This window comes from Lineus longissimus, chromosome 16 (genome assembly GCF_910592395.1).
Source record: "Lineus longissimus chromosome 16, tnLinLong1.2, whole genome shotgun sequence".
Taxonomy (NCBI): Eukaryota; Metazoa; Nemertea; class Pilidiophora; order Heteronemertea; family Lineidae; genus Lineus; species Lineus longissimus.
This window is the reverse complement of record NC_088323.1, coordinates 10,572,674-10,583,426: the sequence shown is the minus strand read 5'-3', so window position 1 is coordinate 10,583,426 and position 10,753 is coordinate 10,572,674. Positions and strand designations below refer to the sequence as shown.

Here is a 10,753-nt window from a genome sequence, read left to right as displayed (position 1 = left end):
ATAAATAAGATTTGGGGTTATGATTTTAACACTGATAACAATAATGTATTTATGGTACAGGATGTTGTATAACGGATGTTGGTTATGACTTTTGAACACCGCATTCTTAAGTGCAAAAAAATATCAGCAAAGAAATTTGACTCTCATTGGAAAGACAATAATTATAAAATCGTTCATCATATTTCAATTCTTATACACTTGTGGTGCAATTGAAATACCAGATAAATACATGAAATAGAAATATATGAAATAGAAAACCTAATTTTCGATTATTTCTGGTCAGGAATTGAGACATTTTGATACAGTCGAACTGTGATCTAATTAGCTTTAACTCAAAGATAATCCTTCTCAAAAAACATATTTATGGAACAATAAATTAATCAAAGAATGATCTTTTATAGACATTGGAAGAAAGTAGGGATAAATTATATTTCAGATTTACTAAGACCAGACAAAACAGTGATACCTTTTGAATCACTGGGACTAAAAGCAACCGAATGGTTTCAATGGAGAGGGTTAATGGATGTTATTATAATTAAGATTTGGGGTTATAATTTTAACACTGATAACAATAATGTATTTATGGTACAGGATATTGAATAACGGATGTTGGTTATGACTTTTGAACACCGCATTCTTAAGTGCAAAAAAATATCAGCAAAGAAATTTGACTCTCATTGGAAAGACAATAATTATAAAATCGTTCATCATATTTCAATTCTTATACACTTGTGGCGCAATTGAAATACCAAATAAATACATGAAATAGAAATATATGAAATAGAAAACCTAATTGTCGATTATTTCTGGTCAGGAATTGAGACATTTTGATACAGTCGAACTGTGATTTAATTAGCTTTAACTCAAAGATAATCCTTCTTAAAAAACATATTTATGGAACAATAAATTAATCAAAGAATGATATTTTATAAACATTGGAAGGAAGTAGGGATAAATTATATTTCAGATTAACTAATACCAAACAAAACAGTGATACCTTTTGAATCACTGGAACTAAAAGCAACCGAATGATTTAAATGGAGAGGGTTAATGGATGTTATTATAAATAAGATTTGGGGTTATAATTTTAACACTGATAACAATAATGTATTTATGGTACAGGATGTTGAATAACGGATGTTGGTTATGACTTTTGAACACCGCATTCTTAAGTGCAAAAAAATATCAGCAAAGAAATTTGACTCTCATTGGAAAGACAATGATAATAAAATCGTTCATCATATTTCAATTCTTATACACTTGTGGCGCAAAATGGATGTTGGTTATGACTTTTGAACACCGCATTCTTAAGTGCAAAAAAATATCAGCAAAGAAATTTGACTCTCATTGGAAAGACAATAATTATAAAATCGTTCATCATATTTCAATTCTTATACACTTGTGGCGCAATTGAAATACAAAATAAATACATGAAATAGAAATATATGAAATAGAAAACCTAATTTTCGATTATTTCTGGTCAGGAATTGAGACATTTTGATACAGTCGAACTGTGATTTAATTAGCTTTAACTCAAAGATAATCCTTCTTAAAAAACATATCTATGGAACAATAAATTAATCAAAGAATGATCTTTTATAAACATGGGAAGAAAGTAGATTTACTAAGACCAAACAAAACAGTGATACCTTTTGAATCACTGGAACTAAAAGCAACCGAATAATTTAAATGGAGAGGGTTAATGGATGTTATTATAAATAAGATTTGGGGTTATAATTTTAACACTGATAACAATAATATATTTATGGAACAGGATGTTGAATAACGGATGTTGGTTATGACTTTTGAACACCGCATTCTTAAGTGTGAAAATATATTAAATAATTGGAAGCAAAGAAATTTGACTCTCATTAGAAAGACAATAATTATAAAATCGTTCATCATATATTATATCAATTCTTATACACTTGTGGAGCAATTGAAATACCAAATAAATACATGAAATAGAATTATATGAAATAGAAAACCTAATTTTCGATTATTTCTGGTCAGGAAAGAATATTGATTTAGACATTTTGATACAGTCGAACTGTGATTTAATTAGCTTTAAACTTAAAGATAATCCTTCTTAAAAAACTTATTGATGGAACAATAAATTAATCAAAGAATGATATTTTATAAACATTGGAAGGAAGTAGGGATAAATTATATTTCAGATTTACTAATACCAAACAAAACAGTGATACCTTTTGAATCACTGGAACTAAAAGCAACCGAATGATTTAAATGGAGAGGGTTAATGGATGTTATTATAAATAAGATTTGGGGTTATAATTTTAACACTGATAACAATAATGTATTTATGGTACAGGATGTTGAATAACGGATGTTGGTTATGACTTTTGAACACCGCATTCTTAAGTGTAAAAATATATTAAATAATTGGAAGCAAAGAAATTTGACTCTCATTAGAAAGACAATAATTATAAAATCGTTCATCATATATTATATCAATTCATTTACACTTGTGGAGCAATTGAAATACCAGATAAATACATGAAATAGAAATATATGAAATAGAAAACCTAATTTTCGATTATTTCTGGTCAGGAAAGAATATTGATTTAGACATTTCGATACAGTTGAACTGTGATTTAATTAGCTTTAAACTTAAAGATAATTCTTCTCAAAAAACATATTTGTGGAACAATAAATTAATCAAAGAATGATATTTTATAAACATTGGAAGAAAGTAGGGATAAATTATATTTCAGATTTACTAAGACCAGACAAAACAGTGATACCTTTTGAATCACTGGGACTAAAAGCAACCGAATGGTTTCAATGGAGAGGGTTAATGGATGTTATTATAAATAAGATTTGGGGTTATAATTTTAACACTCATAACAATAATGTATTTATGGTACAGGATGTTGAATAACGGATGTTGGTTATGACTTTTGAACACCGCATTCTTAAGTGCAAAAAAATATCAGCAAAGAAATTTGACTCTCATTGGAAAGACAATAATTATAAAATCGTTCATCATATTTCAATTCTTATACACTTGTGGCGCAATTGAAATACCAGATAAATACATGAAATAGAAATATGTGAAATAGAAAAACTATCTTTCGATTATTTCTGGTCAGGAATTGAGACATTTTGATACAGTCGAACTGTGATTTAATTAGCTTTAACTCAAAGATAATCCTTCTGAAAAAACATATTCATGGAACAATAAATTAATCAAAGAATGATCTTTTATAAACATTGGAAGAAAGTAGGGATAAATTATATTTCAGATTTACTAAGACCAGACAAAACAGTGATACCTTTTGAATCACTGGGACTAAAAGCAACCGAATGGTTTCAATGGAGAGGGTTAATGGATGTTATTATAAATAAGATTTGGGGTTAAAATTTTAACACTGATAACAATAATGTATTCATGGTACAGGATGTTGAATAACGGATGTTGGTTATGACTTTTGTAAGTGTAAAAAAATATTGAATAATTGGAAGCAAAGAAATTTGACTCTCATTGGAAAGACAATAATTATAAAATCGTTCATCATAATCTCAATTCTTATACACTTGAACTTGAACACGGCATTCTTAAGTGTAAAAAAATATTGAATAATTTGAAGCAAAGAAATTTGACTCTCATTGGAAAGACAATAATTATAAAATCGTTCATCATATCTCAATTCTCATACACTTGTGGAGCAATTGAAATACCAGATGAATACATGAAATAGAAATACATGAAATAGATTCTGGTCAGGAAAAAATACTGATTTAGACATTTTGATACAGTCGAACTGTGATTTAATTAGTTTTAAACTTAAAGATAATCCTTCTCAAAACACATATTTATGGTACAATAAATTAATCAAATTTAATTAAAGAATGATCTTTTATAAACATTGGAAGGAAGTAGGGATAAATTATACATTATTGTTATCAGTTATTCAAGAGGTATCGCTGTTTTGTTCTGGTCTTAGTAAATCTGAAATCTAGTTTTAAACTTAAAGATAATCCTTCTCAAAGAACATATTTATGGAACAATAAATTAATCAAAATTAATCAAAGAATGAAAAGCAACCGAATGGTAGATAACATCACACATCTTTTTGGGACTGTCGGGGTATTCAGGAGTTTTGGGGAAATATTAAGGGCTGGCTTCAGCCATTATCAAACCAAATTAGAAAAATAAATATTTTTTTGGGGTGAGGGATGAACTATTGTGCACAGTCATTTTTTCGGCCAATATTCACAACAGAAGATTAGAAAATTCTCTTAAACATATAGAATTCACAATAGCATGTAAAAATAACAAAAGTAGATTTATTCAATGAGAAATGGGAACCAATTCAATACTTACTGTTAAATTTGGGGGGTGGGGTGGGGGGGAGTTGTTTTGTTTCAATACCAAAAAGATCATCAAATGTATGTGATGTATTAATATTATAGGCCAATTAATTGTAAAGGAGCATGGTGGTGTAATTTGCCAGCATGTTCCTAGCAAAAGTTCTATGTAATGATGTTTGATTAAATAAAAAAAAAAGAAGACTTTTGAACACCCACTTGTCTAGTGTTCCCGATAGGGCGCAACTGTCTAATCGCCAAAGTGGAATAAATGCAAGACTTGAAAATTTAATACAACATTTTGAAATATACAGGCAACACTTGAAAATTTAATACAACATTTTGAAATATACAGGCAACACTTGAAAAAAACATGGCAACATTTTGAATAAAATCTCGCAACATTCACGTGACCGAACAATACCACGTGATCTTCCTTTTCCACTGAGAAACGTGATTTATTTTTTACACACCAGGCAACGCCATTTTGCTTCCCATATTTGGCACATGCGTCATAATTTATTCATACGAATTCTGTATCCATGGTAATCGAGATTGAAGAACTAGTTTTTCTGCCGACCTGATCACCACTGGCTTATCCGCGAATAGAGTAACAATAGGGAAACACTGAAATACGGGAGACACTGACCGATGACACACTGAAACACTGAAATACCGATCCACTGTCGTTGTGCGTATATCCATAAGGAGGAGACTTTAGGATTGACATTCACTGCTGGCTTTGGACATTGGCTGATGTCAGGGAGAGGATGGAACAGCAATAATCGTATTCATCTGAAAGAACAAGGAATTAAGATATGTTTACACCTATGACCTATTACACCTATTCTCTAAATCTACTATGAACCGTCCTTTCATGGCAGCCTGGATGACATGATTAGACCCCCGAATGGACACGCCATTTGGGCTCAAAGTACGAACCTTTCGTTCTGGCGAAGACGTGGCATGTTCAAAAGTTCTGTGGATTTAACTCTTGTGTTTTTTGCAGTCCACACAACATTTTGCCTTGCGTTCTCAAAGGCGTCTCCTGGTGTAAGGAGTAAAAAATGTGCAGAAAAACTAATTGTCCAATTGAATAATCCGGTTATATGCATGGGGCACAAAAAGACCCTGATCCCTACATAGCTTGGGTCTAACATGATCACACCCAAGCAAAATAGGGATCAAGGTCTGTTTCTGCCTGTTATGCATATAACAGGATTATTTAATGAGACAATTAGTTTTCCTGTACATATATATTATCATCCTAAGAAAATCAGGGGTTAATGTTAATGTTAATGTCCCCCCCCCCCCCCCCGAGATATTCAATTTATATAAAAACGATATCCAAACTCGCATTCACTCTCCGACATGTATGATTAACAAATAATTGGCGGGCAAGAAATCTTTTGGAGGATGACATCAATAGACCCCGAATGGACAAGCTATTCTTCATGTTTATAAATTATCAAGACCTACCCTCACAAGCCCTTGTCTGACAACAAACTATCTTCTTGCAGAGAAGCCCATGTCCCAACACAGGTGCCTTCAGAAAGACTGCAATGAGATTGTCCTCCCATATTAGGTCTTCGCAACTCTTTGGCTGTGGACATTCTGTTGTCTTGGCTGATGGATGGATGGATGGATGGCATGAAAAAAAAAAGAATATGTCTAAAAGTGTAAAACAGGCCACATTGTTAACCATGGCCAAAGAAGCCCGGGCAGAAAAATTGGGGGCCCGAACACCTATGGCCACAATCGACAATCCTGGGCACTCAAGCAATACTCAAAACAAAACAACATATTCCTACCCCAATCCCATATCTTTGGTGTGTAATCAATCCATCAAGAAAGTTAAAGAATATCGAAACATGGCAGTGATGCTAGTCTCGGACAATGCTCGAATCTGCAACGCACTGATTGGGAGGTGTGGTTAGAGCAAGACTACCTATCTATTAATAGCTGGCAGCACAGTCATGCTGGTACTAGTATTACTGTAAAATCGGTAAGGAAACGTCGTGACTTTGGCATGTATCTACATGTAATAAGATTGACTGTTCTTCTTTCCATTGTTCAAGAGCAATAAACCCATTAAAGAAATTATCAAAATTATATATATTTGACTGTAAACCTATTCCCAGAGGCTTGATATAGGAGGCCTTCCTTGTACCCTTCAACGAAATATAGGCCTAGGTGCGGCAACTGATATTCAATTTAGATTAACAACCTCCAAGGCTATTGTTATTTAGCGGTCCATACTCAATTGCATTGCAAATTTGCTTGGGCGACGATGGGCCAAATGGTATTTGGCTAGCACTTGTAAATTAAAATTTGTGTCACGTGCTTTTGTTTACAAATAAGCCACCCATCGGTGACCTGAGACACCGATTGTCTTTGGTGGTGTGTAAACAAAGTGACATTTTCCGCAAATAATTTAGTTTTTCTGCGTAATTCAATCCGTCCAAGATGTCACAAGGAGATAGTTATCATCTTAAGTTTGACCTTGTTGAAAGGTTACTGTAAATCAGTCAGGAGCTATACTAGTCAGTTTCACTGAGACAAGTCATCCTGTAAAACAGATCAAAATAATTTTTTTCTTTTTTTCTTTCGCTGACCCATTAAAAAGATTATAATGCATAATATACTGCAATTTCTTTTAAATATATTGAAAGACAAAGAAATGCCAGCCCACTAAACTTAGAGGGCCGCTGTCCACACTTTCGTCCAAAGTTTACACCTTCCCTTCAGTGGTGCCGCCATCTTGGATCAACGAAAGGGCCAACTATTTTTGCCTAAAAATGAATGATATTCTCATTGATTTCAAATAAAAGTAGTTTTTGTGAAAGAATATTATTTGGACTAGTTAGAAATATCACAGTTTCAACAAATTCTTTGATAATTAGTCCACATTTGGACACTAGACCTCGCATTTCCCCGTCCACAAAGTCAAAGGCCACTTCGAAAATTTAAAAAAAGTGGCAAAGGACATTACCAGGCAGAGAATTACAAAGAAACACTTCAACACTAAGCAAAACCGAGGGGGTATTCCTACTGAATAAAATACTCAAAACAAAACAACATATTCCTACCCCAATCCCATATCTTTGGTGTGTAATCAATCCATCAAGAAAGTTAAAGAACATCGAAACGTGGTAGTGATGCTAGTCTCGGACAATGCTCGAATCCGCAACGCACTGATTGGGAAGTGTGGTTAGAGCAAGACTACCTATCTATTAATAGCTGGCAGCACAGTCATGCTGGTACTATTACTGTAAAATCGGTAAGGAAACGTCGTGACTTTGGCATGTATCTACATGTAATAAGATTGACTGTTCTTCTTTCCATTGTTCAAGAGCAATAAACCCATTTAAGAAATTATCAAAATTATATATATCTGACTGTAAACCTATTCCCAGATGCTTGATATAGGAGGCCTTCCTTGTACCCTTTAACGAAATATGGGTGCGGCAACTGATATTCAATTTAGATTGACAACGTCCAAGGGTATTGTTATTTAGCGGTCCATTTAGCGGTCCATACTCAATTGCATTGCAAATTTGCTTGGGCGACGGTGGGCCAAATGGTATTTGGCTAGCACATAATAAATTAAAATTTGTGTCACGTGCCTTTGTTTACAAATAAGCCACCCATCGGTGACCTAAGACACCGGTTGTCGGTGTATAAACAAAGTGACATTTTCCGCAAATAATTTAGTTTTTCTGCGTAATTCAATCCGTCCAGATGAAGATGTCACAAGGAGATAGTTATCATCTTAAGTTTGGCCCAGTTGAGAGGTTACTGTAAATCAGTCAGGAGCTATACTAGTCAGTTTCACTGTCATACTGTAAAACAGATCAAAATATTTTTTTTCTTTTTTTCTTTCGCTGACCCATTAAAAAGATTATAATGCATAATATACTGCAATTTCTTTTAAATATATTGAAAGACAGAGAAATGCCAGCCCACCAAACTTAGAGGGCCGCTGTCCACACTTTCGTCCACAGTTTACACCTTCCCTTCAGTGGTGCCGCCATCTTGGATCAGCGAAAGTTGGCCTGAGAGAGGGCCAACTATTTTTCCCTACAACTGAATAATATTGTCATTGTCATTCAAATAAAAGTAGTTTTTGTGAAAGAATATTATTTGGACTAGTTAGAAATATCCCAGTTTCAACAAATTCTTTGATAATTAGTCCACATTTGGACACTAGACCTCGCATTTCCCCGTCCACAAAGTCAAAGGCCACTTCGAAAATTTAAAAAAAGTGGCAAAGGACATTACCAGGCAGAGAATTACAAAGAAACACTTCAACACTAAGCAAAACCGAGGGGGTATTCCTACTGAACAAAATACTCGAAACAAAACAACATATTCCTACCCCAATCCCATATCTTTGGTGTGTAATCAATCCATCAAGAAAGTTAAAGAATATCGAAACGTGGTAGTGATGCTAGTCTCGGACAATGCTCGAATCCGCAACGCACTGATTGGGAAGTGTGGTTAGAGCAAGACTACCAATCTATTAATAGCTGGCAGCACAGTCATGCTGGTACTATTACTGTAAAATCGGTAAGGAAACGTCGTGACTTTGGCATGTATCTACATGTAATAAGATTGGCTGTTCTTCTTTCCATTGTTCAAGAGCAATAAACCCATTTAAGAAATTATCAAAATTATATATATCTGACTGTAAACCTATTCCCAGATGCTTGATATAGGAGGCCTTCCTTGTACCCTTTAACGAAATATAGGTGCGGCAACTGATATTCAATTTAGATTGACAACGTCCAAGGGTATTGTTATTTAGCGGTCCATTTAGCGGTCCATACTCAATTGCATTGCAAATTTGCTTGGGCGACGGTGGGCCAAATGGTATTTGGCTAGCACATAATAAATTAAAATTTGTGTCACGTGCTTTTGTTCACAAATAAGCCACCCATCGGTGACCTGAGACACCGGTTGTCGGTGTATAAACAAAGTGACATTTTCCGCAAATAATTTAGTTTTTCTGCGTAATTCAATCCGTCCAAGATGAAGATGTCACAAGGAGATAGTTATCATCTTAAGTTTGGCCCAGTTGAGAGGTTACTGTAAATCAGTCAGGAGCTATACTAGTCAGTTTCACTGTCATACTGTAAAACAGATCAAAATATTTTTTTCTTTTTTCTTTCGCTGACCCATTAAAAAGATTATAATGCATAATATACTGCAATTTCTTTTAAATATATTGAAAGACAAAGAAATGCCAGCCCACCAAACTTAGAGGGCCGCTGTCCACACTTTCGTCCACAGTTTACACCTTCCCTACAGTGGTGCCGCCATCTTGGATCAGCGAAAGTTGGCCTGAGAGAGGGCCAACTATTTTTGCCTACAACTGAATGATATTGTCATTGTCATTCAAATAAAAGTAGTTTTTGTGAAAGAATATTATTTGGACTAGTTAGAAATATCCCAGTTTCAACAAATTCTTTGATAATTAGTCCACATTTGGACACTAGACCTCGCATTTCCCCGTCCACAAAGTCAAAGGTCACTTCGAAAACCTTCAAAAAAGTGGCAAAGGACATAACCAGGCAGAGAATTACAAAGAAACACTTCAACACTAAGCAAAACCGAGGGGGTATTCCTACTGAATAAAATACTCAAAACAAAACAACATATTCCTACCCCAATCCCATATCTTTGGTGTGTAATCAATCCATCAAGAAAGTTAAAGAATATCGAAACGTGGTAGTGATGCTAGTCTCAGACAATGCTCGAATCCGCAACGCACTGATTGCGAAGTGTGGTTAGAGCAAGACTACCTCTCTATTAATAGCTGGCAGCACAGTCATGCTGGTACTATTGTTACTGTAAAATCGGTAAGGAAACGTCGTGACTTTGGCATGTATCTACATGTAATAAGATTGACTGTTCTTCTTTCCATTGTTCAAGAGCAATAAACCCATTAAAGAAATTATCAAAATTATATATTTGACTGTAAACCTATTCCCAGAGGCTTGATATAGGAGGCCTTCCTTGTACCCTTTAACGAAATATTGATGCGGCAACTGATATTCAATTTAGATTAATAACCTCCAAGGGTATTGTTATTTAGCGGTCCATTTAGCGGTCCATACTCAATTGCATTGCAAATTTGCTTGGGCGACGGTGGGCCAAATGGTATTTGGCTAGCACGTCGTAAATTAAAATTTGTGTCACGTGCTTTTGTTTACAAATAAGCCACACATCGGTGACCTGAGACACCGGTTGTCTTTGGTGGTGTTTAAACAAAGTGACATTTTCCGCAAATAATTTAGTTTTTCTGCGAAAAAAAAGCCCGTCCACTCATTGATCAAAATCATCCAACAAAATAGTTATTTTCCTTTTTTTCTTTTGCTGACCCATTAAAACGATTTTAATGTATAATATACTGCAATTT

At 34.3% G+C, this 10,753-nt stretch overlaps 1 long non-coding RNA gene across 1 annotated transcript; it reads right to left on the bottom strand.

Annotated features, from left to right (window-relative positions):
- Nucleotides 1–4,660: 4,660 nt before the first annotated feature.
- On the bottom strand, nt 4,661–6,867 carry LOC135500617 (uncharacterized). Its single transcript, XR_010449492.1, has 3 exons — nt 6,144–6,867; nt 5,812–5,958; nt 4,661–5,127 (listed from the first exon to the last, which is right to left on the bottom strand). It is a non-coding gene; the product is annotated as an uncharacterized LOC135500617 (long non-coding RNA).
- Between the last annotated feature and the right edge of the window lie 3,886 nt (nt 6,868–10,753).